Below are 15,131 nucleotides of genomic sequence, written 5' to 3'. Positions count from 1 at the left end.
AAGTTTATTTTCATTCCCTTTTTTTTGTTTGCAACTTGCAACACCGTGAAAAACTGAAATAAAGAAAAAATAATGCTTTTGTAAACACAATTTCCTCTGTTTCTTAAAAGTTCAGTTACAGTGATGGCTCTAAACTAACAAACGATCTAGTTAACCTTATAACAGTAAAACGAAAACACAAATAAGCTTATAACAGAAGAATAAACAACAAAATAACATACCGTGTGCACTTTCTGACCAGAACAGTAGGAGTAGTTACAAATAAAGCTCTGCAGGAACTAGTCCTTCCACACGGCAGCCATCTCTTGCTCTCTCTGCCCATTAGCATGATCCCATGACCCATAATGCATTATCACTAACACATAAATTCTCTTTTTAGCCAGCAGAGGGCAGTATTGAGCAATTCTTAGGTCAAATTATTTTAAACATTGGAAACAAGGACAGCTACAGATGGGGTAGGAGTGTATGGGCGCCTTATTAGTGCTGTGCTTCTGTTTTTTGATGTGTATTATCCGTGTAAAAATCCGGGGCTCAGTCCAGTTAAGTATATTAGTTCATTAGCTGATCACTTGGGTGGAAAACATCGAATTTTAGGGCAGAGACCAGGGTTAAGAAACTCATTTAAACTAAGTTTAGTACTAAATTTTGGCTATCCACAACACCCAGCTTCTAGCTAACTGGTTAGCTAAATACATATTCGCTTTATAGCTTAAAGTAGTCCTGCAATCCTAAATTAATAAAAACAAATTGAAAATGAAATTATTGTTATTGGCTGATCAGGTACATCAGGGCCAGTTAAACATATATAGTTTTATTTTCTCAAACCTTGATCTGTGCGTTTTGATCCAGAGACGAGTCTTTTTAACCAGCTATCAGAAACATACTAGCCCTCCTACTAGCCTACTGTGCTTCGAAAAAGCTGTTTCTCCTGAGAGGCAGAACTTTATCCTTGAACTGGCTCCGTGATTCACGTCAATAGATTTTCCATTCACAGCGGACAGTGGCCTGTCTCCTCATTAATAATACAGCTGAGCTGAGCGAAACGATTCGGGGCTACTGGAAATTTATTTGGGGCTAAAGCACTGGAAGCCCAGGCCAGGGGACGCCCCTGTGTACAAACAGCTCTTACAGAAAATGCCAACTAGAAATAATTTTCCGGCATCGATTTGGTGCCCCCTCTAGTACAGTGCCCCTATGCGTCGCACACGCTGCATACCCCCTTTTTGTGCCACTGATTGTGGGACTTGTGATAAATCTAGTTATTTTTTATTATGCCATAGCTATCTGCACTAAATGCCAAGTACTTTGTTTTGGCTCATCTTTCCGGTGGTAAAAAGAACCAATGTTTAGGTGTTACACCAGAAGAGGTGGAACAGTTTAGCTGTTCCTGGTCATGGAGACAGAATCAGGATAAAGATTACAAGATTCAAACTGATCCCCACTAACTTTGTACACATTGAGAGCCAAGCACCCCAGTAATCAGCCCAGAAGAAAATTATTTGTGACTCCAAATTAATAAATGGTAAAAATAATCTATGATTGCAATATTGTCTTTGATTTTTTTGACCAATGGGATGTGTCCAGGTAGCTGTGCCGTATGCCTTTGGTGTATTTTCAGCTGCACATTGTTTACTTTTTTTCTTTGTTGTGATAGCAAAGACACACTGACACACCCAGTGTTGCCAACTTAGCGACTTTGTCGCTATATTTAGCCACTTTTCAGACCCTCTAGCGACTTTTTTTGTAAAAAAAAAAAGGGACTAGCGTCAAATCTAGCGAGTTTTTGTGGTGTTATTGCAGACTTTTGACGACTCTGAGATAAACACGCGCTCTTCAGTTACTGTCCTCCGCGCTGCAGCGGGCGTTGCCGTGAGCCCCGCCCCACATCACTCACAGTGCTAACCCACACTCTCTCACACTCAGAGCACACACACACACACACCGCTCCACCAACACACTGTAAATGAATCACGCGTGCCCACAGCCACCGCTGACTGACCCCGCCCCGTATTTACAGAGCTGAATTATAAATATAAATGTGTCTTCAGTGTGACACGAAAAGAAATCACTAAATTTAACTCATTTTGTCACTCACCTCATTCACCACATAGCCTGTCACTCACCTCCTCCACAGTGTCTGCCTCTTTATAAAAAGCTAAACATCTATTGAACCATTGAATAATTTGTCTTTGATAGGTTTAAAAATAAAGAAAACGTAAAAAAAAAATAATAATTAAACGAAGCTAAATACAAAGCCCAAAATAAAATAAAACAAGGCTAAATAACTATTGAACCATTGAACAATGTGTCTATGATAGGTTTAAAAATAAAGAAAACTTAAGAAAACGTAAAAAATAAAAATAAAATAAAACAAACAAACTAAAAAAAAAAAAACGTTGAATAACAGTTCCGGCTAACTGCTGCTCTTATAATAACATTTAAGAACATGGCAAAAAACTAATTTATGTAAATCACGGAAAAGTTATTGTAAGTTATTGTAAAAAAAAAAAAAAGTGACGTCCTATTTAAAAAGCAACAGAAGTTGTTCATTTGTAACATTTCTAACACATTTCTGGTGTTTTTTACTCAGTTTTTTCTCTCCCACAACTCTAATCCTTTACAGCTTCAAAAACATGTATTATGCAAATTAGGGGATGACGTCATTTAGCAACTTTTAGGACAGCCAATAGGTACTTTCCTTACTGAGGAGTTGGCAACACTGGACACACCCTAAATCAAATCATTTCTGAGGAGATAAAATTAATGTGACTGAGTTGGCATGTCAGCTTTATTTAAAAACTGTGCTTTCAAACGTAAAAAATAAACAAATAGTTCGCATATTTGACCCAAACTGTTATTTGAATGTAAAAATCACATCCAACAAAAACAATAGTGATCTATATCTTTTATACAGCAATTCAAATCCTGTATCTTACAGAAAGCACTGATTGATTTTGCATACTGATACGGTTAAATGTGTGCAATGTAAAACATGCCAGATCGTTCACTTCTCTGGAGAATCAATAAACATATTTATTCATTTGATTTATGTTCTGTTTAAAATCCAACGAAGTTTATGAAATTTACACAAAAACTGAAAAAATACATTATTTGCCTGAAGACTATAAATAATATGATCTTAACATGGCAACAGTCTGATAAAGACAGAGATAAAAAAACAATAATAAATCTGAAAATAAAATCTGAAAAATATTAAATATGATTATAGAATAAAATACATTGTTTTTTCAAACATTCAAACATGCTGCACCACATGCTGCACATATTATGAAGAGATGTCTGTCAAAGAAAAGGGTACAGGTACTGGACCAGCCTCCCTGTATTTCTGACCTGTACGCAGTAGAAAATGTGTGTACAATATAGAAACCTGAGTTAAAAAACACTTCTGAAGTTTAATCTTTAAACTTTACAAAAAGCAGCAGTTTTTATTCCTTCAATGCTCTGCCTCAAATCACTCCCTCTTCCCTATGTAGTGCACATGACAGGGTCATGGAATAGCACCACCTCCACCCACACAGTGTACGATATATCTAAGTAAAAGTCATTTTTACATTCATCAGTATGAAACACAATTCCTTATTTATCATTTAAACAGTGTTTTTTTATGTTTGTATTAGGTTTAAAAGTAGTGCGCTATGTAGGGATCATGATGTGAGATCTTCTTCTCAGGAAGAGGGAACACTGAAGGTTGGCGTTAGTGTTAGAGGAGGACGGGGAGCTGTGCAGATTAAACGTTAGCAGTGCTGCTGTACAGAGCTGATGTTTCTGTTAACTCAGTTAGAGCTGGTTTCAGAGACACAGCTCCACAGTGATGTGTGTTAAAACTCAACGTTTTTAAGCTTTCTACCGTGATACCAAATAGCTCTACAAAACTCAGTTTAGCGTCTGGTTTAAAAAGGTCATTTTACATTAATGATAAGCCTTCAGCAAGTAAAACCTTGACATTTCCCCAATTACGTAGTCCCGAATTTCACTCCTTGCACGAAAGCCGTTCCTGTTCCATGAATGTGAAAGCCTCTTTATTGAGAAAGGACAATCCAAAATCATGATCAACAACAGGCAGGGTCAAAACCAAAATGCAAAAATAAAAGGCAGTAAACATACCAACAGCATAGGTCAACAACACAGCATGGCAGTTTGAGAGTGTTACATAAAATTTTAAAAGATATATAAAAAGGGTCACACACAGAATAAATAAAACACACACAAGGTAAATGCTTTATAGATGACGGACGGAACCAGATCAAATGCTTAGCCAGGGTCTGAGAGGTGTCGTGTGATCAGTCATGTGAGCGAGTGAATGAGTGATGTCAGTGTATGGTGCATTCTGGCCAATGGTGTCCAGAGACAGGAGATCAGTGGTAGAAACCTGTCCCGGAGGAACAGCAGCATCTTTTCCACCAGGCATTCAAAATAAAAATTGGTCCTCATATAAGACAAAAGTGAGATTTCATAATTTTATCTTAGTTTACAGTGGAACTGGTAACTGTTTCATCTTTAATTGGAGGTCTGAAGCATTTTGTCACTAAATGAATCCACTTGAACCAGCACCAATCCAAGCTCTGTCAACTAAACACACTCATCCCTCACCAGTACAAACACACTTCACCATAATGAAACATTCAGTTGTGCTTTGTGAAGTGTGTAAGATCACACACTTACTCAGGAAAAGCCAGTACGTCATATTTTTTTCACCATATTCCCGTTCCTTAGTCCCGCTAAAGGAGGGTTTAGCTCAGCAGTGGAAGGGATGGAGATCAGAACCCACATGAGAAGATAAGTCTTCCTGTAGCAGCTTATAACAATTAATTCTATCTGTCCTGCGTTGCAAGATATTCTGACGAGACCTCTACTCAGGGCTTCTTCACCACTGTTTAGAAAGACAACACAGTAGCTGGAAATAAGATGTATTGAAATAATGAATAATTTCTTATTTATATAAGGTTTAGTAGCAGCTAGCCTCCATGCTACAGATAACCTAGTTATTTTTATTATAATATAGAGTTCAGTTAGATTCAAACTAATACACTTTTATTTACTGTTACTGAGAACACACTGCACAGGTTCTTTAACACAGTTCTTTAGTAGAATATACAGTTCAGTTAGATTCAAACTAATACACTTTTATTTACCGTTACTGAGAACACACTGCACAGGTTCTTTAACACAGTTCTTTAGTAGAATATACAGTTCAGTTAGATTAGAACTAATACACTTTTATTTACTGTTACTGAGAACACACTGCACAGGTTCTTTAACACAGTTCTTTAGTAGAATATAGAGTTCAGTTAGATTAGAACTAATACATCTGTGTGTGTGTGTGTGTGTGTGTGTGTGTTTGTGTGTGTGTCTGTATTTAGAGTGGAACATGGAGGAAAGATCAGAATCAAACCTGGATTTAAAAAATGTAAGTTCTCTTTCTCTCACACACACACACAATCTTTCACACAAGCACGCACTCACTCACGTATCACACACACTACATAAAAACACTACACACACACACAGTGTGTCTAATGTGTGTTGTTGTTTTCAGACGGCTGTGATTTCACACTGGATCTAAACACAGTAAACCCTCATCTCTCTCTGAGTGAGGAGAACAGGAGGGTGGAGTGGGGAGAGGAGCTGCAGTCGTATCCTGATCATCCAGAGAGATTTAATCTGTGGTCGCAGGTTCTGAGTAGAGAGGGAGTTACTGGGCGCTGTTACTGGGAGGCTGAGTGGAGCGGGAGAGGAGAAGCTGCTGTAGCTCTGAGTTATAAAACCATCAGCAGGAAAGGAGACGGATCAGATTGTTGGTTTGGAGGGAATAGAAACTCCTGGAGTCTGATCTGCTCTGATAACAGATACTCTGTTCATCACAATAATAACAGCACTGATCTCCCCCCTCCTCCCTCTGACTGTAGGAGAGTAGGAGTGTATGTGGACTGTCCCGCTGGCACTCTGTCCTTTTACAGCGTCTCCACTGATACACCCTCACACACTCTCACACACTTACACACACCCTCACACACTCTCACACACTTACACACACCCTCACACACTCTCACACACTTACACACACTCTACACCACCTTCACTCAGCCCCTCTATGCAGGGATTGGGATTTATGGTTATGGATCCTCAGTGCGTCTGTGTAAGATTGAGTAAACCTGTATGTGATTCAGAGGCTGTTAGGAACACAAGCTGTATAAATACTTTCTAATCTGGTCTAAAGACGGACTTGTTCAAACTGCATCATTAATCTACAATTAGTGTATTTTAATATGTAATATATTTCAGAGTATTAAAATTATTACTGTATATTGTTTGTATGTATTCTTTTGAATACTTGAGTTTAAAACCATTTTTTCTGTATTTAACGCTCCAGACAAAAACTAGTTTAAGGAGCCAAAAAATCAGAGGTCAATATTTTTTATCGAAGTGCCGAACAATAAAATGCAAACTATTAAGCATTTGGACTTTAACTGCACCTGAAACACCATTCTAGATTAATCCTCCTCTGCCTAATCCAAAGTCCTCTCACACAATTTTTTCAGTGTAAAATTTGAGCACATGATCATCAACTTAAAAACAGTCCAAGTCCTCTCCAAACCATCACTGATTGGAGCTTGATGGAACCTTCCCACTAGACCTCAAGCAGCCAGGACTATGTGCCTCTCCACTCTTCCTCCAGACTCTGCTCCCTTAAAGTCAGAGCACTCCATGCTTCCCTCTGCTGACAACTTTTATGAAGGTGCAGATTTCATTTTCCAGCAGGACTTGGCACACTGCCCACAGTGCCAAAAGTACCAATTGATCTTATAGAATATTTTATATTTCTGAGACACTGATTTTTTTTAAATCATCAACAATAAAATAAATAAATGCTTAAAATAGATCACTCTGTGTGTAATACACCTATATAATATATGAGTTTCACATTTTTTCAACTGAATTGCTGAAATAAAGTAACTTTTTAAATAGATTTTAATTTGTTGAGATTTACTTGCAGCCCTAACACACACACCACTGCAGAGTTCTCTATACACACTGTGATTCGACGCAAGACACTCTCCTGTCAGATTCTTGACACATTAGCCTGTTAGCAGCTAACAGAGTTAGCAGTGAATTATCTCCGTTTCTCTTAAACTGTTTAAAAAACTGAGAAAAACACTTTAAGAGATTAAACAATTTAAAAAGTCTAATTAAATGCTGATCTTTAAGTCAAAAGTTAGGAATCAACTAAATTAGCTAGCTTCCTAGCCTTAGCTAAGCTAGCTACTGAATGTACACAAAATTTCTATGGAGATTAGCATTTATTTACTGGTTTCTGTGACTAAAATGTTTTTAAACAGACAATTCTTTTAGCTACTATATGTTTTTAAGCTAATTTAGCTATAAGAGTAAATAATCCTTCAACTTAACCTCAGCATAAGATCCTAGATTTATTGCTTATTAGTATTATCTAGCTAAAATATTTTAGGTTTATTCACACAGTTCTAACTTAATTTGACTGTTTTTCAAACATTACTCAGGCGTTCAGATTTTCTTTTAATTCATATATTCTTTTCTCTCCAGTTTCTCTCAGTCAGAAATAAAAGGCAGATATTTTACAATATTATTTATACTGTTCTGTCTTTCGAGCTATTACATGATACTGTTTATATCATATTGTTCAAGTAGATAAAGATATCTATAATTCTGAGTATTATTTTGTGCTATATGGATGTAATTAATTCAAATTCTTTTAGTTATTGAATCATTTCTCCCAGATAACTGCATTTATTATTAAGAAGGATTTTTGATATTTGATATTTTTAAATGTTGGAATAGTTTAATTTTGGAAACACAGCGATTGATATTTGAATGAATGAATGAATGAATTTTTTAGTTTAAGACTAACTAATAGAAACACCACATAACTTGTGCTTCTGCTACCTGGCCAATTTATTAGAAACACCTACCTACATTACCTATATGTGCTTCCACTTACTGGCCACATTATTATTGTCTGCTTTTTTTGTGCAGTTAGAACTTCACACAAACACATTCACCCACTGACACAATAACTGCAAGTCTTGTATGTTCTAAACATTCTGTATTCTAGGACATCTTTGTACCCATTTTTTGTACATTTTGTAGAGATACAATATAAATACAGTTCTGTACATTTATATATGTTCAAATACATTTTTATATACAGCTCCTGGTGAAGGAGAGCAGCTTGGTTTCTTTATAAAGTAAGGGCTTGGGTCTCTTTTCCTCCACACATAATTACAGCATTAAAATACACTTCCAACATATCCACAGTTATTCAGGCAACAGAAGCAGAACAGAAGTGTGTGTCTCTCACAGTCCCTGATGTGGCCCATCCCCCAGTTCATCTATTTTTTCCAACCATTTTAGAAAATATATTGATTTATTTGCATGAGTATCACAAACACTAGCTAAATATTACTCATTAATCACACACACTGATAAAAAGGAGAAAAAGAAATGCAGTCTTCAGTATTAACACAGTTGAAAGGGACTCGGATAGATGAAAATGATCCCGCCGGTCATACACAGGGTTTGGGTCATGGTCAGCACAGTAATTATCTCAGCAAAGTGACCAAACACACCGTATTTCAGTAATATGAATAATGGGTGATCACATTATATATACTTCTAAAGACATAAACCGTTCCATAGAGTCTGTGCCCCATTCGCTATATGATATGTATAGAAACGGTTTATAGAAACAACTAGATTGCAGTTCCTGCAGAAACTGCGAGTGTGATTGCAGTGCTGGCTGGTATCTGCTAAGGTGTTGCTAGGTGGTTGCTAAGGTGTTGCTAGGCGGTTGCTAAGGTGTTGCTATGGTATCCGGGGTGGTTGCTAAGGTGTTGCTAGGTGGTTGCTAGGGTGTTGCTAGGCGGTTGCTAAGGTGTTGCTATGGTATCTGGGGTGGTTGCTAAGGTGTTGCTAGGTGGTTGCTAGGGTGTTGCTAGGCGGTTGCTAAGGTGTTGCTATGGTATCCGGGGTGGTTGCTAAGGTGTTGCTAGGTGGTTGCTAGGGTGTTGCTAGGCGGTTGCTAAGGTGTTGCTATGGTATCCGGGGTGGTTGCTAAGGTGTTGCTAAGTGGTTGCTAGGTGGTTGCTAGGGTGTTGCTAGGCGGTTGCTAAGGTGTTACTATGGTATCCGGGGTGGTTGCTAAGGTGTTGCTAGGTGGTTGCTAGGTGGTTGCTAGGGTGTTGCTAGGTGGTTGCTAAGGTGTTGCTATGGTATCCGGGGTGTTTGCTAAGGTGTTGCTAGGTGGTTGCTAGGTGGTTGCTAAGGTGTTGCTAGGCGGTTGCTAAGGTGTTGCTATGGTATCCGGGGTGGTTGCTAAGGTGTTGCTAGGTGGTTGCTAGGTGGTTGCTAAGGTGTTGCTAGGCGGTTGCTAAGGTGTTGCTATGGTATCTGGGGTGGTTGCTAAGGTGTTGCTAGGTGGTTGCTAGGTGGTTGCTAGGGTGTTGCTAGGTGGTTGCTAAGGTGTTGCTAGGCGGTTGCTAAGGTGTTGCTATGGTATCTGTGGTGGTTGCTAAGGTGTTGCTAGGTGGTTGCTAAGGTGTTGCTATGGTATCTGTGGTGGTTGCTATGGTGTTTCTAGGTGGTTGCTAGGTGATGTATATGCATAAATTAGATTAAATGGTGTTTGCAAATACATCAATCAGCTATGCACGCTAGGTTGCTCTGGCCGTTAGGGGGTGTCCAAACTTTTGACCCGTGGCTCCATTACACACAGTACTGGGGGGCCGGGGTGTCCAAACTTTTGACCTAATGCTGATTTATCCCATAGCTGCTCCATACACTCACAGTACTGGAGTTCTAGCTACCTGTCCTTCGATCTAGCTGCCGTCCTCCGATTGGCCCCATTCATTCCAATGGGGCCATTTTGTACGACAATCGTACGAAATCCGTACGTCGTAACTTTTCGTAACGCATATTTTCGGAAAGAGCTCAATAAGTTCTACAGGTCCTCAATTGGTTTCATCTTAGTATTTCAAAAATTGCGACGTCTACGGGCGTGCAAAGTTCTGCCCATTCATTTTCAATGGGCAAAAAAACGCGTACTTACGAAGTTTTTACGAAAAACGTAAGTCCGATCGGAAAGCTGTATACAAGCCCACCATTCCCGATAAGGACGCACGTTTTCTCTTTTGGACGAAGTCGATATTTCGAAAACTGCGGCACTAGTTAACCGGACAAAAAACAGGTGGAATAATAATAATAACTAGATTGCAGTTCCTGCAGAAACTGCGAGTGTGATTGCAGTGCTGGCTGGTATCTGCTAAGGTGTTGCTAGGTGGTTGCTAAGGTGTTGCTAGGCGGTTGCTAAGGTGTTGCTATGGTATCCGGGGTGGTTGCTAAGGTGTTGCTAGGTGGTTGCTAGGGTGTTGCTAGGCGGTTGCTAAGGTGTTGCTATGGTATCCGGGAAGGTTGCTAAGGTGTTGCTAGGTGGTTGCTAAGGTGTTGCTAGGCGGTTGCTAAGGTGTTGCTATGGTATCCGGGGTGGTTACTAAGGTGCTTCTAAGTGGTTGCTAGGTGGTTGCTAAGTTGTTGCTAGGCGGTTGCTAAGGTGTTGCTATGGTGTCCGGGGTGGTTGCTAAGGTGTTGCTAGGTGGTTGCTAGGTGGTTGCTAGGGTGTTGCTAGGCGGTTGCTAAGGTGTTGCTATGGTATCCGGGGTGGTTGCTAAGGTGTTGCTAAGTGGTTGGTAGGTGGTTGCTAAGGTGTTGCTAGGCGGTTGCTAAGGTGTTGCTATGGTATCCGGGGTGGTTGCTAAGGTGTTGCTAGGTGGTTGCTAGGTGGTTGCTAAGGTGTTGCCAGGCGGTTGCTAAGGTGTTGCTATGGTATCCGGGGTGGTTGCTAAGGTGTTGCTAGGTGGTTGCTAGGTGGTTGCTAGGGTGTTGCTAGGCGGTTGCTAAGGTGTTGCTATGGTATCCGGGGTGGTTGCTAAGGTGTTGCTAAGTGGTTGGTAGGTGGTTGCTAAGGTGTTGCTAGGCGGTTGCTAAGGTGTTGCTATGGTATCCGGGGTGGTTGCTAAGGTGTTGCTAGGTGGTTGCTAGGTGGTTGCTAAGGTGTTGCCAGGCGGTTGCTAAGGTGTTGCTATGGTATCCGGGGTGGTTGCTAAGGTGTTGCTAGGTGGTTGCTAAGGTGTTGCTAGGCGGTTGCTAAGGTGTTGCTATGGTATCCGGGGTGGTTGCTAAGGTGTTGCTAGGTGGTTGCTAGGCGGTTGCTAAGGTGTTGCTATGGTATCCGGGGTGGTTGCTAAGGTGTTGCTAAGTGGTTGCTATGCGGTTGCTAAGGTGTTGCTAGGCGGTTGCTAAGGTGTTGCTATGGTATCCGGGGAGGTTGCTAAGGTGTTGCAAGGTGGTTGCTAGGTGGTTGCTAAGGTGTTGCTAGGCGGTTGCTAAGGTGTTGCTATGGTATCTGTGGTGGTTGCTATGGTGTTTCTAGGTGGTTGCTAGGTGATTTATATGCATTAATTAGATTAAATGGTGTTTGCACGTTGCTACGCAACGTGCAAATACATCAATCAGCTATGCACGCTAGGTTGCTCTGGCCGTTCGGGGGTGTCCAAACTTTTGACCCGTGGCTCCATTACACACAGTACTGGGGGGCCGGGGTGTCCAAACTTTTGACCCATGGCTCCATTACACACAGTACTGGGGGGGGCCGGGGTGTCCAAACTTTTGACCTAACGCTGATTTATCCCATAGCTGCTCCATTACACACAGTACTGGAGTTCTAGCTACCTGTCCTTCGATCTAGCTGCCGTCCTCCGATTGGCCCCATTCATTCCAATGGAGCCACTTCGTACGACATTCGTACGAAATCCGTACGTCGTAACTTTTCATAACGCATATTTTCGGAAAGAGCTCAATAAGTTCTACAGGTCCTCAATTGGTTTCATCTTCGTATCTCAAAAATTGCGAAGTCCACGGGCGTGCAAATTTCTGCCCATTCATTTTCAATGCGCGAAAAAACGCGTACTTACGTACGCGTTTTTACGAAAAACGTAATTCCGATCGGAAAGCTGTATACAAGCCCACCATTCCCGATAAGGACGCACGTTTTCTCTTTTGAACGAAGTCGATATTTCCAAAACTGCGGCACTAGTTAACCGGACAAAAAACAGGTGGAACTAGATTGCAGTTCCTACAGAAACTGCGAGTGTGATTGCAGTGCTGGCTGGTATCTGCTATGGTGTTGCTAAGGTGTTGCTAAGTGGTTGCTAAGGTGTTGCTATCGTATCCAGGGTGGTTGCTAAGGTGTTGCTAAGTGGTTGCTAAGGTGTTGCTAAGTGGTTGCTAAGGTGTTGCTAGGTGGTTGCTAAGGTGTTGCAATGGTATCCGGGGTGGTTGCTAAGGTGTTGCTAGGTGGTTGCTAGGTGGTTGCTGCTGCTGTGCTGCTCTGCTGCTGAAAGCTTGCTTTAATCTTCAGCTTCTACACTTTTCTCTGTTTTCTTCTCTTTTACTCTCTTCACACTTACTAATCCACTTTTAGTCTGCTTCCTCTTTGCTCTACACACCTATTAATCCACTCTCAGTCTACTTTTATAGACTTTTTCCTCAGGTTTGCTGGATTAGCTGTTTGCTGCTGCAGTTTGTTTGTGTAAGTTTCTAATTTCAACTGAAACAAGGTGAGTGCTTTTTTTCTCCATGGCTTCTGCTCAGGTTTACACCTGTTTAGAGTGTGGCATGTATAGCTTAGAACCCTTATCCACCGATACTGGTAACAATAGTGGTATTTGTACTAAGTGTGAGATAGTTAGCACCTTGGTGGATAAGGTGAATAAGTTAGAGCTGCACGTCCGGGGTTTAATAAGGGATAGACAGCAGGATTCACTGTTAGCAGGCCCGGGTGTCTGAGGGAGAGTTAGTACCCCCTCGACTCCGGCCTTAGAGCCCTCACAGCGGGGCGAATGGGTAACGTCTCGGCGGCATAGTCGAAAGGCTAAGGCTAATGCTACCGCAAAGGCCACAGCCAGCCCACCTAAACACCACGCTCCCCCAGTTCACGTGTCAAACAGGTTTGCCCCGCTCAGTGAAGCACCAACTGAGGAGCCTGTTAAAGGTACTCTGGTGATAGGAGACTCTATCGTCCGACACGTGAAATTAGCTACTCCTTTAGGGGCACCAGCGGCAACAGTTACTTGTTTACCGGGAGCCAGAGCACCGGACATTAGTGGCAACCTCAGGTTAGGGAATAGGAGATATTCGAGGGTAGTAATTCATGTAGGGGCCAATGATAGCCTGTGTCTGTGTCTGTCCCCCGAGTCAAACAAAAACATCAAAAAACTAAAACAGTAAATCTAAATAACTTAACTTATATTAAACAATCATATCCAGACTGTAGTACTAACATTTCAAGCCTAAAGATTGGTTTACTTAATATTAGATCTCTAAATTCAAAAGCAGTTCTAGTGAATGAAATGATAACTGATCAGAAATTCGATGTTCTGTGTCTGACAGAAACCTGGATTAGGCCAAATGAATATGTAGCATTAAATGAAGCCACCCCTGCAGGCTATAATTATATACACAATCCGAGATTGTCCGGTAGAGGAGGTGGGGTCTGCATATTTTTCCAAAGTACCTTAGTTAGCAATCAGAAACACTATGAAAATTTTACTTCTTTTGAGCTTCTTTACACCAGTATAATTAATCCAGTAACAAAAAAGAATGCATTTTCTTTAATTAACATCTACAGACCACCAGGGCCCTATTTAGAATTTTTAAAAGAATTTAGTGATTTTGTCACAGACTTAGCAGTAAGTAATGATAAAGTGATTATAGTTGGAGACTTCAACATTCATTTCGAAAAATTGGATGATCCATTAAAAAAGGCATTCACATCGATTTTAGACTCAGTTGGTATTATTCAAAATATAACAGGACCTACTCATTACTGTAATCATACTCTGGATTTAGTTTTGACCCTGGGTGTGAGCATAGATAACCCAAATATTCGTTCTCAAACCTCCGCAATTTCAGATCATTACCTTATTTCATTTAAATTACATCTCAGTCATAATATATGTACATCCCCTAGCTACTCTGTAAAACGTTCAATTACGCCTTTTACAGCCCAACAATTTACAGGTAAGCTTCCAGACTTATCAACTCTAATATATTCTCCTATAGACCCAGTAGAACTAGACAAACTAACCGAAGGTTTAGAAAATACCTTTCGCTCTACCTTAGATGTTGTAGCACCCCTTAAACACAAAATAGAGAGACAGAAAAAGCTCGCACCGTGGTACAATGATCAAACTCGTACCTTAAAGCAGTTAGTACCAAATTTAGAGCGTAAATATCGATCAACTAAACTGGAAGTGTTTCACTCTGCGTGGAAGGACAGTCTTGTTAAATATAGAAAAGAACTAAATAAAGCCCGCTCAGCGTATCTGGCCTCACAGGTCGAGATAAATAAAAATAATCCTAGAGTTCTCTTTAGTGTTATTTCCAAATTAACTAAAAACCAGGCAGGTACTGAACCTCAGATTCCAGCCATTCACACCAGCAACAATTTTATGGACTTCTTCAATAGTAAAATTGAAAACATTCGGGATAAAATTAAACAGATAAATATTACATCCTCTCTGTCATCTGGTCTGGCTGATCTAGAACAAAACCCTGTTACTGAAGTTAGGTTGGAAGTCTTTAACCCACTTCCACAGCTAGAACTAGAGAAAATTATCTCCTCTTCAAACAGCACAACCTGCACACTTGATGCTGTTCCCACAAAATTACTAAAACAGGTACTGCCAGATATAATTAAACCTCTGTTAATGATAGTAAACTCATCGCTCACCCTGGGCCATGTACCCAAAGCCTTTAAAACAGCTGTAATTAAACCTCTGATCAAGAAACCAAATCTTGATCCTAGTGTACTGTCTAACTATAGACCTATTTCAAACTTACCCTTTATTTCTAAGATTTTAGAAAAAGCTGTAGCCCAACAACTTTGCTCTTACCTGCAAAGAAACCAGATCTATGAAAAATTTCAATCTGGATTTAGGCCTTATCATAGCACTGAGACAGCTTTAGTTAGAATAACAAACGATCTACTTATAGCCGCCGACCAAGGCTGTGTTTCCCTA

General features: G+C 40.4%; 1 protein-coding gene across 4 annotated transcripts in view; it reads left to right on the top strand.

Moving 5' to 3' along the window:
* Positions 1-15,131, top strand: part of LOC111188569 (NLR family CARD domain-containing protein 3-like) — a 223,288-nt gene that overhangs the window by 184,362 nt on the left and 23,795 nt on the right. For 2 of the 4 annotated variants that reach the window (XR_007427270.1, XR_007427271.1), the window contains one exon: positions 5,558-6,425. The exons of the other annotated variants lie outside the window; for them this stretch is intronic. The gene's annotated coding sequence lies outside the window, so the exon portion shown is untranslated. The remainder of the gene's footprint in view (positions 1-5,557; positions 6,426-15,131) is intronic. 4 annotated transcript variants of the gene reach the window in all.

This window comes from Astyanax mexicanus, chromosome 1 (genome assembly GCF_023375975.1).
Source record: "Astyanax mexicanus isolate ESR-SI-001 chromosome 1, AstMex3_surface, whole genome shotgun sequence".
NCBI lineage: Eukaryota > Metazoa > Chordata > Actinopteri > Characiformes > Acestrorhamphidae > Astyanax > Astyanax mexicanus.
The sequence above is the reverse complement of the archived record's forward strand: the minus strand, read 5'-3'. Positions and strand labels throughout refer to the sequence as shown.